Below are 10,910 nucleotides of genomic sequence, written 5' to 3'. Positions count from 1 at the left end.
TTAGTCCCAAAAAGTCAACTCTAATGCTTATTGTTTTTTTGTCTGATGCTTATTTTTGCCGAGCTATTTAGTTATAGGGATGTAAACAAACCAACACCAACTATTGAGAAATGGAGAGATAAACACAAGCACAAAGGCATGTGCACACACACACACCACACACACACACACACATACACACATGGCAGACTTACACAATTTCCATTTACCAAATTCAATCACAAAGCATTTGTTGGCCTGGGGCTATAATTGAAGATCCTTGCCCAAGTTGCAAGACTATGAGACGTAAGAATTTTTGAGTGGTTGTCTCTTCTTCAGGCTCAAAAACCAGACAGGGTGCCCAGCAAACTGACAAGGGAGACTGAAAATATGAAAATCTACTACCTGGATGTAAGAGCTGTAGGCTTTTCATTAGTTCTTCATAAATATTCTCCTTTTCTCCAATTTTTGATGAGACATTCACATCTGCTGAACAGCTATTCTCAACTATGGTGCACAACTTTTGTTCCATGTCACATACGATTATTTCTGACCTGTTGTGCTTACATGGGGGTTACTGTTTTTTATTAAAATTTTCCACCAATATTCTTTATTTCTAAAGGTGTGGATACTCTCTGGTTGTGGTGTGCTTTGGTATGACTGTCTGGGCAATCCTTCCTGCATACAGCAGTTTAGACCATCTTAGCAACAATGTCATCTCTCATCTGAATGTAATATCTTGTGGATATTTTGGGGCAGTGGCTGATGATATGAGTGATAGTTTCCATATTGGTATGGCACAATCAATGTTTTCTATCACATCCTGGAAGTTTAGAAGCATCTCTATCTCACCAATTCTTGAATTACAAAGGTATAGCATTCTATATGAGATTTGATGTACTTATTGCAGGTGCAAGTAAGGCTACTATTCCTGTTATAGTTACTGGCATTCTCTAACATATAGGGTACATACCCATGCATAACTTTCTGCTAGTGTGATGAAAATTTATCATCATCATCATCATCATTAAAAGTCTGTTTTTCATGCTGGCATGGGTTGGACGGTTTGACAGGAGCTGACTAGCAGAAGGACTGTTCAGGCTTCTATGTTGCACTGGCATGGATGCTTTATGCAGCACCAGCATCAATGAGTCCACAAGATTAGGGATGCTCAGCTGGAGAGGGCTGCAGGGGCTGAGTCTATATGCAAGGGCAACCATGCTTTTACTTAGCTTGATGTATCTTTTCAAGCACAGCACACTGCCAGGAGTCTTGGTACCCTGTCGTCCTCTCTGTGAGTCCCAACACTAAATATTTCTCTTGCAGTTCCCTCACCAGGAAGATAGCATCAGTGGTACTTCTCCCTGGCACAGATCCAAACTGCATCTCATTTATGCTAACTTTCTTCCTAATTAATTGAGGTATGACCCGTTCTGCAACTTTTATCACCTGGTCCAGCAATTTGATACCTCTGTAATTATTTCTATCTAGGGCATTACCTTTGCCTTTGTAGCAGTTGAATATAATGCTGCTACACCAATCATTAGGTATGCCTCGCTTGTGGACAGCATGATCAACTACTTGGGTGACCAGGTCATATCTCACTCTTCCAGAGATTTTAAGCATCTCTGTGGTGATTCCTGTCTTCATATCCTTAATTGCTTTAACTACTAAGCTACTGTTGATTTGAATAGCCAGCTCCTCTGTTGGGTCCACATTAGACAGGTTCTCCTTCTCCCATGCATTCTATAGATTTAGCAGCCTTTCATAATGGCACTTCTTATTTGTAATTGTTATTCAGACTTACAACCCTCTTGGATGAGTCAGAGGAATATACTTTGTTCATACATTTCAATGTTGGTTTGGTTTCCTTGCCTGAACACTTATCCTAACATGCACTTTATGAAGTGTCCAGTTTATCATGGCAGCAACTCTAGAAAGGTTGTCATGTATTCCATAAAACTTGAGGGTCCTCTTGCCTCTATATCGTTTCTACTCAAGATGTATACAGTTTTTCAAATCAGCAAGTTAATGAATATATTCCAATACTTGTAGAATTTTCCCACTTTTGTAAATCAAAAAGACAAGCAAATAAATAGAAAGAGAGAGAGAGACATACAAAATGCAGGATATAATCAATTGTTTTTCCTGCCTTAGGGTTTGGTGGCAGTTTCTTTGAATTTATAAATTCAAATGTTTACATTCAAGTCTTTTTCTCCTAGTGCTGTGTTGTAGCCATAATATCATGTGTGTGCATCTGTGAAAGAGAGGAAGAAATACATTTGGTGCATTGCATTCCTCAGGCTATTGCCTGCATTGTATTCCACCGGTTATAGATTGCATAGAGATGGTGAGCACCATCACCCTCTAGCAAACTCACTATGAATATGTTAAACAATGACTGAGATTCTTGGATTCCTTCTTTCACTTTCAAGAGTGATTTTCATTGGTCCATCTATTTTACATTAGGAAGTGGGAGAAAGTCTATTCCTTGTTCAATTACTTCATAGCAATATAATCAAAATCCAACTGTAGAATCATATTTATCATATTTCATCTATTTCTTGTTTATCTCTTATGAAGCCAATAGCCAAAGGAATACTGCCAGTGCATATTTCCCTCTCTGGAACACACACACACTCACACATTCACACACACAGGATTATTGTTACAACCAAGAACTGAGAGGAAAGATAAAAGTATGAAGACAGAATTTTTCCCTAAACATTTCAACTCGTAAATTCAAGAAAAATCTGTCACCAAAGCCTGTTGCAACAAAACCAAACACAAAACACAAGGGAAATGCACCTGCATTCTCTTTTTCCCTCCTTCTCTGCCTGCCTGCTTGTCCGTTTGTCTGTCCGTCCGTCTGTTGGTCCATCAATCTCTCTCCCTCTTCTTCCCTCTCCCTCTCCCCCTCTTCCTCCCCTCCCCTTTCTCCTTCCTCTTCCCCCTCCTCACCCTCTCTCTACCCACAGTTTTCCCTATGATTTCAAGGTAAAAAAAAATGATGAGTGTGGTCATTCATTATATTTGATGCAAAAGAAAAAAAAAAACAAAACTGTATCCATCTTGATTCCCAAAGTCATAAATTTGACATCATATACAAGCAGCTTAGCTTAAACCGAAATTCATATATGTGATTGGAATTTTATGACTTGTATTAACTACAAAATGAATAAGAAATATATTAAATATGATGTTACAACAATTGAATTTTGATTATTATTGCTATGAAGTAACTGAGGAAGGCAAGTTTATATATATACATGTGTGTGTGTGTGTGTATATACATATATATATATATATGTATATATATATATATATATATATATATATATATATATATATATATATATATACACACATATACATATGTATATATGTATATGTATATATATATATATATATATATATATATATATATATATATATATATATATATATATATATGTATATATATATATATATATATAAGATAGATGTGTGTGTGTGTAGTGAGAATATGTGTGCCTAGTGGAGTTACTTTGTAGCTCATATCACCCCCTTTTCTCATCTTCTCACCACCTGCAATGTTTGAAGATGGTGAATGATCCTTTCCTACCACCAACCTCATTGCACTCTTTCTCTCCTCTGGACCAATTCTCTTATTGCTCATCATCAACTCTTACTCTTGTCTTCTGTTGTGATTGCCCATCACTTCTCTCCTGTCTACACTTCAATAACTCAATCTTCTTCCTCCATCTATTCTAGCCTTCTGCTGTTCCTGTCCTTAATCACATCACCCAAGTGAAAGTACAAGCTTTAGATTACTGAATACTTTCTACACTTATGCTGTGATCTTACAGTGTAATACCATAACAGAAAACTCCCTTCCAAGTTCCTTTCCTTGTGCTCACTCTATAGTGATTGGTGAATAAGCAGAGGTAAATTAAAGTTTAGAGATCTCTAAGTCCTGTCTCACTGATGTTTTGGCAACCTCCCTAGTGCTGGTGCCTTGAAAATAAACTCAGTAAACTCTGTAAAGTGGAAGGCAAATAAGCCAAACAAGCTGGTGTCAAGAAAATTACTCTGAGTATATGTGTATGCACCATGTATATGCATGAATGTGTGTAAGCACTGGGTGTGGGAGAAATGCATTGCTTTTTATAGTGAAAAGATATCTAATGTAGCAAGAATAAGCCTTGCTGCTAAAATGAAACTGACCAGTTGGCTGAAATATATTTTTGTTCATGAAGACAAGTGGAAAAGATCTCACTTTTAGAGTTTAGATAGGCAGCTAGATGGATTAATGTCTTCAATAATAATATATTTAATCTCCTCCTGATGTTCCAGTAAGGTTTGCACTTTTCCAGTAATGGTTCAGTTGATGTTATATTGCACAGCATTTTCTTACAATAGCCATGTCTCACCAATGTTGTGACATTATATCTCTTCTGGATGTTAAAATAGGATTGTGATTGTCGAGTCTTGTCATAAAGGATTGATTGTTGAGTATTGTCATATATAGATATGCATTCACATATCTATATAAACACCTTATTTCACTAGAATTCTTTGATACTACAACTGGTAAATTAATCTCATTTTAATAGAACACATTTGACCACAGATTTGCTCTCTCAGAAATTATCTGAGACCAAATAACAGCAGCAGCAACAGCAACATTTTGAACTTGATGGTAATAAATACTCAACACTTTAATCACCTGAAGTTTCTCTCTCTCTCTCTCTCCCTCTCCCTCTCTCCCCCTTCTTTCTCTCTTCCACACATTCTCTCTTGTGATCACCAGTATAGTAAAGACAGATCTTACAGAAACCTGCTCTTTTTTTGTCTCACATACACACATCAATAGTCTTTCACTATTGGTTACTTTTACTAAAGGCAATGTTGTTGTATTTGACACCGGCAAAGCTTTTGGCTGTGTTTGGTATGAAAACCCTCTAGCTAAATTGGTGGAGGAATGATATTGTACAATTTGGCCCTTGTAAACATTTGAATTCACATCTCTAGATCAAACATAACCATTGAACCCTAAACCCAACAGTGATAATGAGGATGGTAGCTGTGGTGACGGTGGGGTGATAATGGTGGTGTTGCTGATGGTAGTGGGGGTGGGGGGGTGTGAGTGGTGGTGGTTGATGGTGTGGGGGCTGAATGGTGGTGGTGGCAGTGGTGGGTGGTGGTGAATGGTGGTGGTGGTGAATGATGCTGGTGGTGGTGATGGTACTGGTGGTGGTGGTAGTGGTGGTGGTGGTGATGGTGGTGGTGGTGGTGATGGTGGTGGTGGTGCTGGTAGTGGCAGTGATTATTGAAGATCAGCGTAATCTATAACCAGCTGGCAGGATGACTTAGATTTTTCAGAAGACAGTAGATGTGGCCTCAGTTGGTAATTACTGAGTAAAACTGTATTATTATCAATCACATTTCTATTGTTGTTGTTGATCCTGTTGTTACTGGCTATTGTTGTAGTTGCTCCTATTCTTGTTGCTGTTGCTATTGCTGTGGTTATTGTAGCTATTGATTGCTATTGCCGTTATTGTTGTTGCTGCTAGCTATTGTTGTTGTTGTTGCTGTTGTTGCTGCTGCTGCTGTTTGCTGTTGTTGTTGCTACTGCTTTTAAAGTTGTTGTTCCAGTTGTTTTTGTTACTGTTACAACTGTTGCTGTTACTGTTCTGTTGATATTGCTATTATAGCTGTTGTTGTTGCTACTGTACAGCTGTTTCTGTTATTGTTGTTACTGATGTTGTCATCATTGTTATATTGTGGCTTTTATTGCTTTGTTGCTGGTGTAACTCTTGCATTTTCAGTTATTTTTGCTACTTTTGTTGTTACTACTATCATAGTTGTTGTTGTTTGTGTTGTTGATGATGTTGTTTCTCTTAATTCATGTTGGTCTTCTTTTAATTGAGTTAAAGACAATCGTTATAATACAAACAAAGTGATCCATTCATTGAGCACCCAGTTCTGCTAGCATATGGTATATTGGAACCATGCTATCATCTCTTCCTCTTACATCTCACCAGCTTGCCAACCTACCTCTCTTTTGCTCTCTATCCCTCACATAAACACACACAAACACATGCACGCACACACATGGGGACACACAATGAATCAGTAAGCATACCCCCACCCCTCACCTTCTACACCTATCACATCCTTCATTTCTGCCTTTCTGTCATCATAATTTGAAAGACCGATTAATAATAGCGATTTCTTACATTGGCACATCATCATCATTGTCCACATTTCCATCATTGTTGTCATCATTGTAATCATCATCATTATCATCATTATCACCAAGAGCAGAATATAAATTACAGAACATAGAACACAAAACACAGAGCATAGAATATAAACATAGAACAGAGAACAACATAATATAGAATATAGAACATGTAATGGAGGATATAGAATGGAGAACATAGAATATAGAACGCAGAACATAAAACAACAAAATACAGAATGTAGAGCATGGAATATAAAATATAGAATATATGAATATAAAATATAGAAAGTATAACAGAACAGGTAATATTGAACACAGAATCTAGAATGTAGAATACAGAATATAGATCGTAGAGTATGAATATTGAACACAGAACATAGATCATAAAATGTTGAATTTAGAACATAGAACATAGAACACAAGACATAGATCATAGAATATAGAATATAGAACACAGAATACAGATTGTAGAATATAGAATATAGAACACAGAACACAGATCATAGAATATAAAATATAGAACACAGAATACAGATTGTAGAATATAGAATATAGAACACAGAACACAGATCATAGAATATAAAATATAGAACACAGAACATAGATCATAGAATATAGAGTATAAAATGTAGAACACAGAACATAGATTGTAGAATATAGAATGTTGAACATAAAACACAGTAAAAGAATATAAGACACAGATCACACAACAGAGTACATAGAACAGAGAACAGGGAAGTGAGAAAATAGAATACAAACTACAGAACATTGAATAACAGAGTATAGAACGTAGAACAGAGCAGATAGATGAAGCCTTGTGTAAACCAGACACTTTGAAAGTGGAAGAGCTAAGTGCAACATTTACCATCTGCAACCATAAAAGTAGTAAGTAACATAAGATTCTCAGAATACATATAAAATGTAAATATTGAATTTCAGACTGACATTGCTTTCGTAGGCTGTCATTTGTCTTTGTTTGATCTACATGCTGTTGTCGTCGACAGCCTCACACTTTGTTGTTGTTGTTGTTGAAGCTGCTGCTGCTGCTGTTGTTGTTGTTGCTATTTCTGATGATTTTGTTTTTATCGTGGCGGATGTCAATGTAGTTGTCATGGATGTCCTTTATTGCTGTTGTTATTGTTGTAGTAGGTGTCGATTCTCACCATCTTTTTGACCAACATCTTCAGCTTCCTTGGCATCTCTTTCCTCTTTGTTCTCCCTTCCCTCCTTCTTCTGCTTCTGCTCAACGATTTCATTGTGATCATCATCATTATCTTTATCATTCTCCTCTTCCTCTCCTACCTTCCCTTCTGCCTCCTTGTCCTCATAATTGTCTTCATTATCACCATTTTCTTCAGCATCTTTGTTCATTATAAACACACACTTTTACACATGTCTATACCTCCTTCCATCTGTATATACATGTGTGTGTGTATTATATATATATATATATATATATATATTTTATACACACTTGTGCGCATGCACATACACACACACACACATGTAGTCAACAGGTGAAACCCTGAGATGCTCGATATAAAAACCATGTAGTAGTATTCAAATAATTTGAACTTACACACCAACATCTTTATCAAGGACTAAGTCTGTGGAATAACAAGTAGCTGTAACAGGAATCTAGGTGAACTGATATGGAGATATTGATGTAAATGCACACACTTGGGCTTAGTATTTAAAATATGCATACATATACATATTTAAATATATACAGGGATATGTATAGGGAGGAACAACAATTGAAAATTTGCAGATGAACATTTGTGTAGAAGCATATAGATGCTTATATATTTACAGAACAAATTTTACTTGGAGTACAAAAAATATAGAAAGCTAAGGGGAGAGAGAGCATGGCATTTCAGGCCTGACAGCTGTTTCTGGGGACTTGGAATTATGTAATAGTTGTAATATTGGCAGATGGAGTGTGCTAAATGTCAAAGATTGCAACCAGTAGTGGATGTATATAAATATTACCGCGAAGCCAACCCCCATCTTCAGGTGGGAAGATTGATATACACAAACATATAAGCATGATTATATGGTTACGAAGTTTATTTCCCAACCACGTGGGTTCAGTACCACTACATAGCCCCTTGGACAGTGTTTACTACTATAGCCCCAGGCTAACCAAAACATTGAGAGTGACTTTAGTAGAAAGAACTGTAAAAGATGTCTTGTGTGTGTATGTGTGTTCTTGTCTTGACATTGCATGCTAATTGTTAGCAAGACATTACCATTATATGAGCAGTGATGATTGCTTACAGCCTTCCATGAAAACATGCCTAGTCTGGTGGGGTAGGGTGGTACTATTGCCTTGTTTGTGTGTCTCTGTGTCTTGGCATCACATGCTAGTTACCAACAGTTTCCACTAACACACAAATGGTAATGTTTTGTTAGCAAGTTTCTGAGAAAATATGTCCAGACTATGGGAAATATTACCTTTCTTGGAAATAAGATAAGAGTTGATAACAAAGAGAACCATACTGCCATAGAAAATCTGCCTCAGTGAATGTCACTGGATGCCTACAAGCATAGAAAAGTAGATGTCAGAACAACAATGACGATGACAATGATGCCACTGCCACCACTTCCACCAATGATGATGATGACTTACTAGCTAGGCAGGATTAAGACCCATAGAGGCCCTAAGCAGTTAAAAGATTTTGGTGCCCCCACATACACAGAATTCAAAATATAAACAGTAAGAATAATCCATGAAATAAATTTGTATTTTTCATAATGAAGCACAACTAACAATAAGATGGAAAATAATGCTTATTTTTGTATACTTCATCATCATCATCATCATCCTCATCATCATTGTCATTTAATGTCCACTTTCCATGCTGGCATAGGTTGGACCATTTGACTGAAGACTGGCAAGCCAGAAGGCTGTACCAGGCTCCAATCTGATCTGGTATGGTTTCTACAGCTGGATGCCCTTCCTAACGCCAACCATTCCGAGAGTGTAGTGGGTGCTTTTTACATACCACTGGCATGAGTGCCAGTCAGGTGTTACAGGCATCGACCATGCTTGAATTATGCTTTTTACATGGCAGTCAGGTGATACTGGCATCAGCCACAACGATAACTTCACTTGACACTACAAATCTTTGCAAGCACAGGTTATTACCCAATGATTGAAGGGTACTCTTAAATAGGCTGGTTATGCTACACTGGCATAGGCCACAGTTATGGTCTCACTTGGCTTGCTGGGTCTTCTCAAGCACAGAATATTTCCAAAGGTCTTGGTCACTTGTCATCACCTCCATGAGGCCTAACATTCGAAGGTCATGCTTCACCCACATCCCAGGTCTTCCTGGGTCTACCTCTTCCACAGGTTCCCTCTACTGCTAGGGTGTGATACTTTTTCACACAGCTGTCCTCATATAGATGCAACACATGACCGTACCAGTGCAGTCATCTCTCTTGCACACCACATCTGATGCTTCTTAAATCCATCTTTTCTCTCAGGGCACTTACACTCTTGTGTCATTTTGTTTAGGTTTGAAAAGTTTTCTCTTACATTTTTTTAATTGCAAAGTCTTTGATCTGATTCTCAAAATTAATTTTACATAATACAGTTACTTCTATACTTAGTGGACATAAGGCATCCGGCCTGCCTTGTTGCATAGTTGTTATGATGGGGTTTTTAATATACTTCAACTGAGAAAATGAATGCTCAGCTGAGCAATTTGTGACCATTAATGTTAAAAATATACAAAAGACAATATCTACATTTTGAAAGGTACACTCAATAATGTTTATTTTATCAAATTTGATGTGATTTCTTTTGGGCTGTAAACCATTTACCATTTCTGTGGTGCTCCACTTTCCCTTGATGCCTTAAGTATATGCTTATTTTTTTCTTAATGGTTAATCCAGTGCTGCCTACTAGCAAAGTAGCAAATAGTATTTATGAAAATTTGAAACATATGTACAGGTGAAACGCTGAAACCAAAATACTGTAAACACAAAGTAGGTTGTGAATTATCTACTGTCGTGACTTGTCTATAGTGCTAACTTACTATTGTTGGATCTTTTATATCAGTGTACATATATAAGTATGTACACTGAATTATATGAAAGTAAATTGTCTTGGACATAGACAAAAGGCAAGGCCAGTGATATTATTTGAAACAATGATGTTTCAATTAGTTTTCCATCTAATCATTAGTCTGCCCAGTCAGTCCTGCTCAAAGCACCATTCGATCGTGATCATTGCCAGGGCCACGGATTGGCTCCCATGCCGGTGGCACATAAAAAGCACCATTTGAGCGTGATCGTTGCCTGCATCACCTTACTGGCACATGTGCCGGTGGCATGTGAAAAAACAATAGTCAAGCTTGGTTGTTGCCAGTGCCACCGGACTGGCTCCTGAGCAGAAAACACGTAAAAATCACCTTTTGAGCATGGTCATTGCCAGTACTGCCTGACTGGCCCTTGTGCTGGTGGCACGTAAGAGCACCCACTACAGTCTTGGAGTGGTTGGTGTTAGGAAGGGCATCCAGCTGTAGAAACTTTGCTAGATCAGATTGAGCCTGGTGCAGCCTATGGCTCACCAGTCCTCAGTCAAGCTGTCCAACCTATGCCAGCATTACAATAGTGAAACAAAATAGCAAACACCAAACTGGAATATTGAAAACAATGAAACCATTAAGTGAGCCTCTATGTGGTTACACAG

At 37.6% G+C, this 10,910-nt stretch overlaps 1 long non-coding RNA gene across 1 annotated transcript; it reads right to left on the bottom strand.

The window, feature by feature from the left end:
- Nucleotides 1-791: 791 nt before the first annotated feature.
- Nucleotides 792-9,992, bottom strand: LOC118762554. Its single transcript, XR_004998307.1, has 3 exons — nucleotides 9,815-9,992; nucleotides 5,437-5,439; nucleotides 792-802 (listed from the first exon to the last, which is right to left on the bottom strand). It is a non-coding gene; the product is annotated as an uncharacterized LOC118762554 (long non-coding RNA).
- Nucleotides 9,993-10,910: the final 918 nt, after the last annotated feature.

The sequence above is a fragment of the Octopus sinensis genome, linkage group LG3, assembly GCF_006345805.1.
Source record: "Octopus sinensis linkage group LG3, ASM634580v1, whole genome shotgun sequence".
NCBI classification, from domain to species: domain Eukaryota; kingdom Metazoa; phylum Mollusca; class Cephalopoda; order Octopoda; family Octopodidae; genus Octopus; species Octopus sinensis.
The sequence above is the reverse complement of the archived record's forward strand: the minus strand, read 5'-3'. Positions and strand labels throughout refer to the sequence as shown.